Below are 15,601 nucleotides of genomic sequence, written 5' to 3'. Positions count from 1 at the left end.
CTGTTAATTGTGCATGCAGAGGTTATTAGTGAGGAATGAGTAGCTGCAGTAGCCTAGCCAGGACAAAAGGAAGGCATAGCGAGGACTTCTGTGTCAGCAGGATTAGGATGTTGTCTTACAATGTTACTAAACTTAAGCACAGAAAAGGAGAGAAAAGGCAGATACGAAGGTGTTTTAAAAAAAGAAAAAAAACAAAGTCTTACTTGTTCTCTCTCCCAGGCATTTTACATATCTATTGTGGTTTCTAAGAGGGTATTTCCTTTTTAATGTAAGGGTAATCAAGAGAAGATGCTGTTTATTTTTTACAGTTATATATTATCTTAGTACAGTGAAAATATGGCAGTCACCACGGTTCTTGGCCTCACTGTGGTGATACCTTTACCAATAGATTTTAGCACTTCAGGTGTGTTTAGAGTAGCAAGAAGTTGTCTTTCTGGATCCATCCCATCTGTCCATACTGCTCAACAAAGCTTCACCCACCTAGGCTGAGAATGGTGATATTTCTGCCTTTGGCAGTTCTTCTCTGCAGTCTCCTGAGGTCTGTGAGGACTGGGCTTGACTGAATAGGCTCCATAGCCACATAGGCTCCAGGAAGAAAGATTTTTCTGTTTGTAATTAGGAAATTTTCAACAAAATTTGCATTATATAGGCAAAATATGACCATTTGGTACTTAAGTACGGGTAATCTAGATTCAGACTTGGCTAGTCATCTGCTCTCCTCAGAAAGTATGAATTTCATCCAATTAGCTTGCAAAAGCTATAGCTCTGTGCAAAGACTAGCATCACCATGTCTGCTCTTCAGTAACTCTGCTAGAGTAGGATTGCAGCAAAACAATTGAGAATGGCTTTACATTCTCTTGATTCTTGTCAGAAGCTACAGGAGCTATTTTTGCTCTTTAGAAAGCACATATTCAATTCCCTTTGAAAAGCTACCTACAACAAAAAGTAGACTTTTCCTTCTCTACATGTTTTATTTTTTTACTGATATGGCAAAATAAGTATCATTCAAAGACTTCTTTACAACATATACTCAAAGAGGAGCTATATATTATTTGGATTTTATACTTCCTCTGATTTACTTAGAATCTGCCTTGGTTCTCTCTTCCAGTGAAATTTTCTGAGGGCTGTCTGCGCAGTTGATGCGACTCACGTGCCTCTGGTAGCTTTCAATCTGAAATACTACTGTAATGCTGATGAATTGACTTTTTTGTCATTTAATATCAAATAAATAATAACACAGATGATCAATACATTTTCATATAAGGGAGAGATAAAGTGAAAGGTAAGATAAAAACAAAAGTGGTATTTTCAGATAAAGGACTTAGTCCTGTTTCCTGTATTGTCTGTTGTGTCCTTGCCAGTTGGCACAAAGCAATAGAAGTCTCACAAAATCAACTTGCCAGGGTTATCCCCAATTACAATCTTCGGATGCATTAAGCAGCACTATATCATATACATTTTCTCAGCCCTCTTCTAGTTCCAGTCTTTGGCAGCTGGGGTACAATAGCTTCAGCTTCTGCTTCTCTCAGGAGAACTCTTGACGGCTAGCTTCACCTTTATGTGTCATTTCAAATTGAACAGAGTTTTATCTGTGTGACAATTTACACTTTAGCTGCCAACATGTAAGGAAAGTTGAAAGACAGTGACAGTCTCACAGAATTAGGCCTCCAGTTGCATATGGAGTTTTAATTCCCTCTGTTGTTACTGCACATTTCTGATTCTTTGTGAAGATGCGCAAAGGGGATGATGTCAGGAGGACAGATCTCCTCTCTTCCATAATCAGCTTTTAGCAACAGGAATACTGCAGAGCAAAAAACATATTTTGGGAAACACCACAGATAAATACAAATAAGTGAAAATATTATTTTAGCTTCTATGAAGTTGACAGTGCCTATTGGACAGCTGTGCATACTTCTGTACATAATGGTCAACTGAATCGAATCTAATACAGCACAGAAATCTAGCTGCAGAACAAATCCTGCTATCTTAATAACACACAGAGATACTAATAGAGTTTCCACTTGTGCAATTGCTTTTTTTAAATTTATATGGTTCAGGTTGGCACTATAGCTTTTATTCCTGTAAGTGTTAGCAATTTGCTGAAAATGTTATCATTAGTTATAATTTATTTATCACGTCCCTCAAAAATTCCTAACAAAGTTTTTTGAACTCTGACATTACATTGAGAAACACTACTGAGCCTAGCAATTGACAAAACTGTATCATAATAAGTTGGATGTATGCTGTCTGTGGTTTTAACACAGAAGCAACGCCGTTATTCTATCTTAAAACTTTAAGTCAAAATTTTCCCCTTTGCTACATCTTAAATCACATATAGTTATGTAGAGGATATATTATATGCAATAATATGTATAGAAATTATATTAAAAGAGCACTCAATTTGTACTGTTAAACTTGCAAATGTTAGAAGCTACCAAATTTAGGCTGTCCAAATGAGGAAATGCTTTGGCAGAGAAGAGAATGGAACCTGGCTCCTGTGGTGGTGGTGGTCTAATGTATTGCTTTACATCAGATAGAACATCATCATTTCTTTCTTGCAGCTTTCTGCTCTGCTTGTTCTTTTTCCTGGGCGCTTGCCATGATCACCTAAAGACAGAATAGTAATTCAAAATTTGGGGAAAGAATTTCATTCATAATAGAAATTTTTATTCTAGCACTTCCAAACTTATGTGTGCTTATCCACAAAAATTGATTTATTAAAAAAAAAAACCTATAGCCTGTTATATTAAAACTCTTAGATCTATATCAGATGCTATAGCCACCTGAACTGAAAGATTAGCTGATAATGATTATTTTCTGTGGGCAAGACTCCATTGACTGGAATAGAGTCCCGAGTACTTTTGTTCAGTCTTCAGCTGACCTAATGCTAGCTAGCTTTCATCCAGAAATGCTATAGTTATGTTGAAATAGTGCTAAATTCTATTATACCTGGCTAGTCAGAGCAATTCAAAAGCCATAAGGACACGTAAGTGCAAAATTGTGCACACTGGATAGTTCCTAACCTCTGTGAGCTGGTGAGAGGGAGCTTATCTAAATGTTTGGTCAGCGATATGTACATAACTAGGATTGAGCCAGCTGGTGAATTTGAGGAATCAGGCATTTTGTATTGAATTTTTAGCTTTGACGGAAGTAATCTGAGAATTTCACAGGCAGCCAATTCACAAACATAAATCTGCCATAATGTTTCACTATTGTATAGGCCTGTTACTCAATGGAAATGGTGAAATTGCAAATAATGAAGCAGAAAAAGCATGATTTTCTCATATTTGTGTCTTCTATATCATCTACATTTGGAAAAAGGCAGGCTGATGTGTTTGCACCGTACTAAAAACTTGAAGCTAGAATTTCTGGTCTCTCCTGGCACCCAAATGTAACGGCAGTGTAAGGAGACTGCAGCAAAAGGGGAAACTAACCTTGTCAGCCAAAGAGAAGATTGAGGAGGCGGAAGGGAGCTAGTCCTCCCTGGAACACTACCAAAAATCCCCTCTTTCATTGCCTCACAAACTAAAAGCTCTTGTTATAAAAAAGGTAAAGGGTTTTACATCTTTTGCAAATCAATCATAATTATAGTGTGTGAAGAAAACAGAGCCACTATATGCTGAATCTGATCTCAGTGTGACTCCAAGCTGAGCAAGAGCCCGCTGCAGCTGTTCCACCGCATTAGAGCCATCAGATTCACCTCATTAGGAGAAGCGTTCACCTTCTTATGAGATCCATGCTGCATAACCTCCTGCCCTGCCACTGAAAAAGACATGATATGAGCACTGTCACTTAACTCCTTACACTGCCAGCTGCACTCAGATGAAGGCAGGGAATAGAAAGTCACAGCAATGGAAACAGCTTCTTGGACATCCTGGTGATGCCTGGGTGCAAGAAAAATCTAACTGTATGGTAGAAAATATTCATGATGCCACTCTGTGCCTCCCTGTCTGACAGGCCAACATCTGGTGGAGCACCATGTGGTACACTAGCAAACATTGAGCAGTCACTCCAGCAGAGACAACGTATAAGGAAGGAAAGAACAGTTTTAACTACTCAGTTACCTAAGGACAGTTTAAACATGGCCTAATGTTCCTCTCAGATTAAAATCCATTCTGAATTTTGTGAGCAAAGAGGAAAGCATGCAGTGCCTCCTTATACTGATTTAGATATCTTTTCCTCAGACGTATTTGATTTTCTCTACTGTTCAGAGTTTTTGTTTCTTAGTGATTTTTCTTTCCGATAAAGGTATGAGCATAGTATGAATATAATATAAACATAAGATGTATGAATTGCTCTGAACTTTTAAAAGTCAGAAACATGTTTATTCATATATTAATATATTTATTCATTGAACTGAGTTCTGAGGTACACTTCACGACAGCTAACATACATGAATTGCATTCACAAATGTCTGGAGATTGTATGAAAAGAGGCTGGATTACAAGAAAGGTGAAATTTTATTTCATGGAGTTCAGTGCTTTTTTTTAAAAGCAATATTTGTCCTCTTGTATAAATTTTACTAGGTTAGTGTTTATAGACTGGTGGAGCTGCCTTCACTCTGGATTACTTTATTATTTTTAGGACCTTTTGTGAAAAAGAGTAATATGATCAGGACCTGACTCTCCTTTCACATTATACAAATTTTACTAGGAACAACCCCCTGGCTCCAAAGTCATTCTGTTAAGGAAATGAGACTCATCAAAAGGCTCCCTGGTGTTCAATTCATCCACTTTCTTTGAACAAGAACATGTTCCAACACAATAAAAACATATTCTGGTATCCCTTCTTCACAAAAGGGCAACAGGAAAGGAAGGTAGTGGGAAATGGAATGATGGCTGTCTCGAAGCTCTTGTATCTCCGCACGTGTGCCACCCACATTAAGTCTGAGCGCAGCAAAGGCAGCGCTGCGTCCTCATTTTCCACAGGGCATTACTGGAGCTTTGACTGCTTGCCTGTAACTGACTGGGGTGGGGATCTGGACCTCACTAAAACTCTTTGCTCACTGGAGAAACAACAGAAAATCTCCCCCTTCCTATTGCCAAGCCTTCTTCTCCAGTTAGGGAATGAGCATGCCATTGGAAAAGGTACTGATGCAAGCTGCAAGGGTGGGTATGTTGCACTGTTACTAGGACACAACTGGACCAAACGCAGCCAGAGCACAGGAGCGGGATTGTCTGGGTACACGATTCCTTTGAGTCTTTGTATGAACTACATTTAAGCATCATCTAGCTCTGTGCGTGTGTGTTTGTGTGTGCATGTGTTGTGGTGAGGTGGAAAATAAAGCGTATGTCAGTCCATGACTTGCTCTAGAGGAAGAGCTGAGATTGTGAGAAAGAGTGAGAGCAGTTTCAAACAATCTTATCAGAGGGAAACTCCCATCATATAAGCTTTGATGAAAGTTCTTATTATTTAGGGTTTTTCCCTAGTGGTCATAAACTTTGCGTCTATCCTCTGGTCTGTGCTCTCAGAAAAGCAATATATTTCCTTCTCATCTATCCCATGAGACTGGAGAGGTGTGGAGAGCATCTGGCCTCCTTTCGGTGGCAGCAGTTTGCTCAGGATGCCACAGAAGTGATTCTGGACAAATTCCCTGCAGCTTTCTCTGAGAGGCCTGGCTACAGTGAGACCTCTCTCAGTGCTCATAATGAATCCAAGAATATCAGGAGCACAGCTCAGCCCAGAAGTGGGATTGTTACTCAAGCTGCCCAGAAGCTTTCTACTCCTTTCATTTAAGGATGTAACAAAAACCAGACAGTATCCAAAAGACATTTTCCAACATGAAGCAGAGTCTGATAAGATGAAGTGAGCTCGAACCCTCAAGAGGGCTATTCAAATGTTAGCTTGAGTACGGAGACTATGTCTCTGTGAACGTTTTGATCTGGAGTACTAGCTTGCAGATCCTCTCTGTCAGTTTCCTTCGCACACCAATTTTGGTACACATTAGGTAGATTCCTTCTGAATGAACCCAAACCGACTGCTGCCCAATCCTTAACAGGTTATTTACTGTCCAAATTAATGGACCTTCAGAAAAATTCAGCCACACAGCAGTAAGGATATTCTTTCCTAGTCCAAAATAAAACCCCAGAACTGAATAGATCACAAATACAGGGGCATCAGCACCAACTAGTTCACTCTTTTGGGGCCAAATTGCTTGCTTGTGTGGACACACCGTGAGTTCATCACCAGCAGCCTTTTCTCACACAGATCTCAGCAGCAAAATTTGATGGTATTAATGTGTATATCCCCCTTCTTACACACATTTTTCTGTGGTTATGGCTAATGAAGTAGACCATTCTTGACAGCAAGAATGCATGTGAACATGTTGGGAAACAGTGTATATGCTTTACACTACACAACAGGAGAGGGAACAAGGTGACATTTTTGAAAATCAAAGTTCAAAGGATGTGGGGTAACACAGACCAGCTGTGCAGTCATTTTTTCTGTTGAAAACATGAAACCTACAAACAGGATAAAAGTCATCCGGCTCAGCATGTCTACTTTTTTTGGTTTACCTTAATCTCACTTTCCTGTCTTTTCTCTCTGTGACTTGACCCCTTTTGTGTTCAAGAAGGAACTCTGAGGTCCTCTTGAACTCATTTACACTTTTCAGCCTCAGCCCACTTTCTGGTTATGTATTCCATATGTTCAGAACCCTTTCTATTAAGCAATTCTTTCTGAGTTTCCTCCGTTTAGTTTGTTGCCACCAGCTTTTGACTTCTTGTCCTTGTGAGTAACTCTACAAATTAAAAATGTTGCTTTTTGCAAATATAAAGCACTGCATGTCAAATAAAATTGAGAAGATTTTTGTATTATTAAACTGGAGAAAATAGCAATGGGGATAAAGTAATAATGCAGAATCTTAACATTTTTATTCAATTTTTTTCAAAAGAGGGCAGTGCAGAATCTTAAACACAAAACTGACACTTTCACAAGCTCCTATAATTCAATGAATTACCGTGTATGAGAGTCACCTTGTATAAATTCAGATTTGTAAAAGTTAGGTGTCTAAGTCTAGGCTAGGAACAGTAAGCTCCTTCGGCTAATGGAGAGCACAGTTTATATGACTCATTGTAGACATGTATTTTACTAGGAAATGAACTGCCCTATAGGTGTTTACGTGTCTTCATTGATTGCAAAGGAAACCTACAGAGTCTTATTCAGAGTTAGATATCTAATTCTAGACGACTTAATTACAGCAGATGAATTCCACACCATGTGTCCACTGCTCCACAATAAACATAAGGTAATTTGAAATAATAGGTTTGAGATGCATAGCTTTTCATTGTGACTCCCCATTCATTACCTTATCCGCTGGACCACTAAGCCAGAAAATGTAATTGCTGTAAAAGCAACAACAACTGAATAAGCTTCAGCTGCAGTTTTATTAAATATTGCTGAAGAAGTGAGGTGTCTTATTTCTTCCTGCTGAGTAACATGGTGAATCTAAGCCTGAAGATGTGCAGCCACTGACTGAGAAATATGGGTGAGAAAAAGAGCAAACAGCTGTTAGCAGATGAAAAACTTGGGGTCACTGCAGAAAGAAGATATGAATCCTTCTCAGAAAATGATGATACTGACATCAAGCTGAGGGGCTCAGATGCTGAACTCTGTGTGGGGTTTGCTAGGTAGTGCCAGGTCAGGATGTGTCTTCAGCAAAAAATATTGAAAACTGGAAAGGACAACTGACTTCCCTTCACTGTATAGTCTGATGTAGCTAGAGACTGGGGGTTTAAAATTACATTACAAAGTAAGAACAGTAGAAGGTCATGTAAGGAGTACGGTCACTCCTTCTCCCGGGTAGGAAGCCCCTAGATCCGGAAGGAAGTTTAGAGGAAAAGAAGTATTTCTAATTTACAGTAATCGAGATGATTTCTCGATCATACTTTGTTCCAAAGATTTCTGTTTTCTTACGGAATCTTTGCATTGTTAGAATTATTACGTCAGTCCTACTAATAAGAATGTTCTTTTAGGGCTATATTTTGGGAAAAACTTCATAAATAAAAAAATCTTGCATAACCAGCTCCACTGAATCCAATAACTTTGTCGACGTGAGTTGCCTTTGTGAAGGATTTAGAGTGTAGCCCTTGTGCTTCCACACTCATATGAATGCATGGAGTATCATGTATCTCTGCTGCTCCAGGAGAATGATTGATTAATTTTTAGTGGGAGGTGGGATGCTGGAGATAAACCAATAGATTAGATTTCTGTTGCGCTGTCTCTCAGTCACTTTAATAAAAAAAACTCACCCCGCTAGGGCAGGATGGAGCTTTGACTCTGTCTAACTGTACTACTCCATTGCATTTTCCACAGTTGCCTTCTGAGAAGAGCGTTGTCCTCTCCTTATGCTCAGCACTGTAATCTAAAAATGTCCTAGTAAACCATATTCTTCTCAGAAGTGGTATCCAATGCTCCTTTTATGCCCTGTATGCTCCTTTTATGCCCTTCAGGTCCAGAAGAGACAGAAACTAACCAAGACTGAAGAAAGATTTGCAGGGCTAACTTAACATTTCTGTATGTAAGTAATGCACTATAAAATATGTATTTTAATATTTGGTCTATTTACTGCTTAGGCCAAGAAATATTAAAAAAAAATTGGCTCAGTTAAACACTCTGAATTTGCCAAATACAAGCTCATTTCATGTCCAAAAGTATGGAGACCCTTGGGGAACTAAGTAAACGCGTGTAAATCAAAATGAGAGGCAATTATTGCAGAGAAAACAGTGGTGAGAAACACTGTGCATACAACTGGGACAGTTCTTGGCAGGTATTATATTTAATAACAATGCTTTTGGTTAAGAAATGTATCTTTTAGGCTATTGGACCTGCACAATACATCTAACGTAAGTGATATATTATTAAACTGGATTTCTGTTTTATTGGTCTGTAAAGTTTGTTCAGAAAACAGTTCAGACTGAGCATGCTTCCTATCCTTACTTGTGAGCAGTTGTAGGTTCGTATGCCAACACAGTCACAAAGGCCAATATTTAATAAGTGTCACTTTTATATTTTCAGAGAGAGGGGAAAGTATATGTAATTGACATGAATTCTTAGTTTTTACTACAGGCTATAAAAAAAAAGAATTATTATCATGGCTTATTTTTTGTGTGCATGTTTGGCAGATTGTAGCAAGGCATATGTGCTATGGAGGGAAAAACTTCACAGCTTGAAAAAAGACAGCATTTGAGTATGGGGAGATTTCCCTCTCAAAAGTAAACAGTTTTCACAATTAACCCCATGGCACTGTTTATACATCAAATAAAATGTGGAGAGTACACACAGTTGTTCTCATTAATTTTTGATAAGCAATAACTATTTAAAAAAAACTTCTCTGAAGATTATATATTACCAGGTCTTGAATTCAATGGGAAACATATGCAGAAACAGACTTTCAGTCTTGTTCTTTGACAAAAGAGGAGGGAAGCCACGGAATACATACAGGCAGATTTATCTTTTCTGTCAGAGTTCCTATCTCTCCTTCTTGGTGTTCCTTGACAGTGTAGACCAATAAAATAGATCATTCTTCTAAGCTGCCTGTCCCATTTGATAGTAATCAGCGTATAAACTACAAGGTACAGAAACCCAGCAGGAAAACACATACATAAAGTATTCCATTGCTATTTCATGTCTATTGAAACAGACAAGCTCTTACAGCATACCTTGACATGTTCAGTACGTTGCAACTGGGAGGACTATGGAGTTGCAAACATTATGGACTTCTCTAGGAAATGACTTGCGTTCAATCCTATTTCATAATCATACACGGCTTCAGGTTGAATGTAATGCATCGAACATAGGCATTTCAGTGACTTTTTAACTGGGTTCTTTGTATTTTTTGTTCAGGTATCAGGATGAGAGAGAAACAGAATTTAGCTGTTCTGAATATGGAATGCTATGGTATTGAAATGCACAGCTTTTGTCATATAAATTATTCTCAAAGTTTACCTGAAAAGATTTTCAAGTGATGCTGATGTCATAAGGTACTATATGTGCTAAGGTAAGTTATAGGTATGAGCAGGATCCCAGATATATAGTGCTGTGCATGTAAAGATGGTTGCTTTTTACATCTTTTTTTTACTGCCTAGATAAGTAAGATGATTTTCAAAAATAGGACCTTGATGTACTCAGTGATCATGCAAATCAGACCAGTTATTTGGCCACTCACTTGCTCTGAAGCTTATAATGTTACATGTTATAAGCTTATAAGCTTACATGTAAGCTTATAAGCTTACATGTTTCTATAAGTGAGAACTAATGGAAAAAAGATAAGTCAGTTGGGAATTCTGAAACAGGAAGACTGAGAGTTTTATCTAGACATGTGGTGTTCCAATATCCACTCCACAAGACTGCACCTAGCCATTTCCAGACGCTCATCTGCTCTTTTTTGTTGTCTTCGCAAGTCGCTTAGCAGCAATTAAGGGTTTACTATTCCATCCCCTCCACACGTCTTCAAGATCTATGCAAAATCAGCATTTGCCAAAGGTGCTGTATGCAGTATCTGAGAAACTGTCCACTTTTTCATTTCACATTACTTGAGTCTGAACAGAAATAATAAAATATTGGTAGTTTTTGCTAAGCAATGTTTTTTTTCCAAATGTATCTCAGTCTAACAAGCTCTGTCCCTTGACTGTGCTCTTCACCATGCCCAGTGACATACCCTACCTTGAGTGCAGATTCTGTGTGCATGCAAACTTCTCATTGCATTGCCTTCCAAGGTTTGTACCCTTGGATTTGCTCAGCATCTACTGATGTGAATAGTGAAATGGGCACTGACTGAAATGAGACAATACCAGGCTTGAAGTTTAGCCTTTAAACAACAAACAGAGAGAACAAAGAGGCATGCATGGGTGAAGAATAGGTGGGTAAGGAGATACCTTCCTCTTCTACCTTCCCTGCTTTCTCTCATCCCAAACCATGCAGCCAAAGTTTCCAGCCAGAACGGAGATGCTCCTTTCACCAGGCTCTAGCATGAGCTAGACTGAACCAACTGTGCAGAGGCTCATGCCATGCAAAGCTAATCTACTACAATTCAGAAATGAGTAAAGCAGAATGGCACTAGAGGGCTTGGCTCTGAGTAATGGCTAAAATAAAGGAAGGTCAAGTAAACAACATTTTTAGGGCAACACTAACAATTAAAAGCTCCACTGTTAGTTAAATTCTCCAGAAAGATGAAGCAAAACTGAAGTAAAGACAATATTAGTTGGGAGTGATGAAGAAAGAGTTCCAGTAAAAAGAAAATGAATCAGAAAGGTACACCTCATAACAGCTGATTCTGAAGTAATAGATGTTTTTCATTGTTTTAAGTTAAACTCAGTAAAAGACACAGTGCAAGTATCATAGGCTCTGGAAGAGTACATGAAAGCACATGGAAGTGAAATACGAGTGGTATGTTTTAAACAGAGACTGCAGGAAGATGTGAATGTGTAGAAGAGTTTTTGGATGATCCAAAGAAGGGATATCTTTAAGGAACTGAGTATCTGATAAGACACTTAAGCAGCATCTAAAACCAAAACTGGGATAGAAACTCTTAGAAGACTAAAAGCTTTGATGAAGCAATTAAAATTTCTTAAGCAGAAGTGTGTCAGCACAGACTAACTTGAAGACAGATATTGCTTTGATACATTGGACAATTTAACAATTTAAAAGTACCACAGGAGGACAGAGACAGAGATCTAAGAAGTTCAGAGACGGAACCCAGAAAAATACTATCCAAAGAGCTGAACACACAAATCAATACAATTTCAAATATTTGGAAAACAATGTAAAAATTGCACCCCTTTGCTGGAGCAACTGAGTCAAAACAAAGAAACTGGCAACAGCATTGCTACCTGAGAGGAACTACTCATAGAAACAGGTACACTGTCTTAGAAATATGATAGTATTGCAGCAGGTGATGACAGCTCTCAACTTGAAACAAACCATATATCTACAACACTGAGTGGTGGACCATATGCAAGCTATCATGATTCACAAAATAGGGCCCTAACATTGCAAGGAAAACTTTGGGGAGCAGAAAGAAAACCAGTTCCCCCTAAATAAATAGTTGTTCAGGCTTATAATGCATTTGAAAAAAATATATTTTTTTTTCACCTAAAAATGCAACATTTTTAATCAGAAATCTGGAAGAGATTTGGAAACATCAGGTATGCGCTTTAGTGCCTGTTCAGGGAAGCAAAGTTCAAAGACAGAATATCAATGCTAGCACTGTAAAAATTGAGTCTGATCTCAGATGAAGCCTGGTTAATGACTTCTAGGAATAAAGTTGAATGTGAGAGACCACAGAAAACACTTAAAAGCAACTGGCCTGAGATGTTAGAGGCAGTGCATTCTGAAACCTTATTATCACTTTAGGGGGTTGTTCTCAGAACTAGGTGAGATTTGTATAAGACCAGTCAAGATTTTAATGGAAAATATGTGGAAAGGAGCACATGAGACTTAGATGGAGCTGAAAGAAATGTAAGAGAAGGGCCAGAGATATTTTATAGTGTCCTCAGATGAATATTAAGACACTTTTCTGTTCTTTCATAGGGCAAAATACTGGTTAAGTCAAGAGGAAAAGTATATTTTGGTAGTAAAGTGGGAATAGGTTAATTTATTCTGCCTGGGAAAAATTGTCCTGAACAATGATTCTCATTTCCATTATATAACCTTACTCAAAAATAATACTCTTAACAGATAATCATGTGTATCATATTTACTTTTCCTAAGATGACATACTTTGCATAGTATTGAAAATAATTCAGTGGATCTAAACCGTGTGCAACAAAATACACACTTAAAACATTGCAGCCTCATAAAATGAATACAGATAAAGGCTTTGGATTCAAATTCTAATCCAGAGCACTGTTACATTACAGAATAATTCCACTGCAGCCCAGGTGACATGTACCCTTGACATTTTTTTCAGCTAAAACTGAGAACAAGAACTCCTGCATTCCTGGACACTGATGTCAGAATCATCAGGAACTTCTGATAGATGAAAAAAGCGAAATAAGAAGAAAATCTATGTGATTTGATGTCTCAGGTGATGTCTCATCACTTCCAGAATATAATGTAAGGCCTATCTGTGATAGAAAATGTTGTTTACAAACAGCAGTGACGTTGCAAGAAGTAGCCCGAGCTCACTAGAAGTTGATTCTCCAGATGGACATGAGTTATGGAGCCATATTCAAGTTCCAGACAAGAGAGAAATGATTCACACTATGTGGATCTTTTTCCCAAGAAAGTCTGAGATGGGAGACACGTTCAACAGCTGGAGGCAGATGGTCACCTATTACGGCACAGCTAGGATAACACATTCACTGCAGTGTCAGTATTTCAGGGGAGGTGCACTTGACAGCACTGCTCCCCTCAGAGACTACCTGAACACTTCTTGGTAGTGTTAGAGAACATATTAATGATAAATATTTGGAAGACTGTATCTGACTAATAGTATTAATCTTTATAAATGGCAATGTCTGTTCACTTACGATGTCCAATAGATGAAAGGATTCTCTGTAAAAACTTTCTACCAGCAGTTGGTGCTTTCACATTGCAGGACATTGGTGGCCCTACCAGGGTGGAAGGCCATTTGAATTTCACTCTCTGTGATTTTTAATTTAAATAAAAAGCAGCAATCTGCTGCCATCTTGTTTATAGTAGGATCTTACTACGTTTCTAGGTAACAGTTCAGTAAGAGATTCTTCTGTCAAATATACCTAATTTACACATAGGTAGGTCTCCTTCAAGCTCCACAATTTAATTTACTCCACACTACAGTAATTCAATTTGATCCCCATTTGGTTACGGCGCTCATCAGTCTACTACTGACAGTATTTCCATGTTTGTCAGAACTCCTGTTAATCTACTCACACAATATCTTACAGATTACTGAAGTGCCTTTTCAATACACCGAGTGACTGTACCTATGGAAATGCTTGGAAAAAAAAAAGCTAAACTCTGCACATTTTTCCATTTAATTCAAATTGGATCTGTGAAGAGTGTTCTTCCTTGATTATTTCTGTTAATTCCTAAGGTATTTGGAACATAAGGATATATTTTAAGATCACATGCCTTATTATGGTGATGTTGTTACTCTTATTTTATAAAAGCTGTAAATAATCACTCAGGCAACCACTGGAATTGCTTACTTACTTTTGATCTGATATTATATTGGTAGATAATAAGCTGTTTCTTAATAGCAAAAGCCAGAGGACTGCCCCTGATTCCTGTTTTAAAGTACAACAGGGTCCAGTGTTATCATTGATCCATCAGCCTAAACTCTATATTTCATTTTCAAGAATCAAATTTTTCTCAGCTTGTCACCAGCACAGCATGGATGGGTCTTGGAGGTAGATTTGCTTCACCTGTCCTCACATCTCATGAGGCTTATAAGCATATTTACAGCTAATGAAACCTCTATTGCAATATTTATATGGCTTTGCAGATTCATGCAATCTATTTTTTCAATTCTGAATCTAATTATGAAGTTCAAAGAGTGCACTAGTCTTACTGAAGAAATCTGTTCTTTTAAGCTGGGACTGTGATGTCCTTTTGATAATTTTCTGTTGTGTCAATAGATTGCACATCATATGGGAAACACATGGCTAAACCGTGCTTCTTCCTCAGGCACACAATCACAGAAAGAAAGAAAAAATACCACTGTTAAAGCAACACATGTAGTACATACACTTTCAGGGAAGATGCATTAATCTTATACTTGAATCATTGATATGATGTATGTGTATAATTGGGAGGGGAAGCAAATCAAGGTAAAACTCAACAGCTGTGCCTTTGTCAACTCAGAACAACTGATTTAGGAAAAATTGGAAATATTATGATCTGAGAATGTTGACACGTATGGTAACCACATGGTTAAAGAACATGAGCTAACATGTTTTAACAGGGTTTCCTAAGTAGTTTTTCAGGAAGATTTTCTCTGTCCTGAACACTGTATACCTCTTGGTCCCTGTACCCCTTTTCAGGGGTTAGGAAAGACAATTGCCTCACTGACTCAATCAAGACATTGTCAGACAACCTGTGGGAAGCAGGTTTTCCATCCTGTGACAACTTCTGAGTCCTAAGCAGTGTCCACAAATTCAAAACCTGAAATTTTCAGTCGGGTCAGTTTAAATATTTCATTATAAGATACTTTACGAAGTATCTTATTTTGCTGTAAATATTCATTTTTACGTAGTTAAATGATCTTAATATATATTTTGAAATGGCTACACAAAATCATTCATATCAAAATATAGGACTTTAAAGTTTAAAATATAAAAAGCAGAGAATTTGATAACTTTTAAACTTTACATGTTTTTTTCAAATTGAAAAATGAATATGAATACATCAGCTACAAAGAAATGGATCATCTAAAGTATTTTAAAATGAATATAGCCCCCTACCTTGAGGAAATTAACAAAGAAATTGAAGTCATGAAGAATGCTAAAGCTCTTGGATCCAGCAGAGACATTTAAATACTGAGACATGAATCATATTTAAATATGGAGTTAATTACACAAATTTTTTAGTGGCATATGGAAAATGGAATGATAATTATAGTTCATTACTATCTACATCAGTAAAGACAACAATTCATATTTGGCAGTTACCTTGCACATCA

Source organism: Struthio camelus, chromosome 2 (genome assembly GCF_040807025.1).
Source record: "Struthio camelus isolate bStrCam1 chromosome 2, bStrCam1.hap1, whole genome shotgun sequence".
Classification (NCBI taxonomy): Eukaryota; Metazoa; Chordata; class Aves; order Struthioniformes; family Struthionidae; genus Struthio; species Struthio camelus.
The sequence above is the reverse complement of the archived record's forward strand: the minus strand, read 5'-3'. Positions refer to the sequence as shown.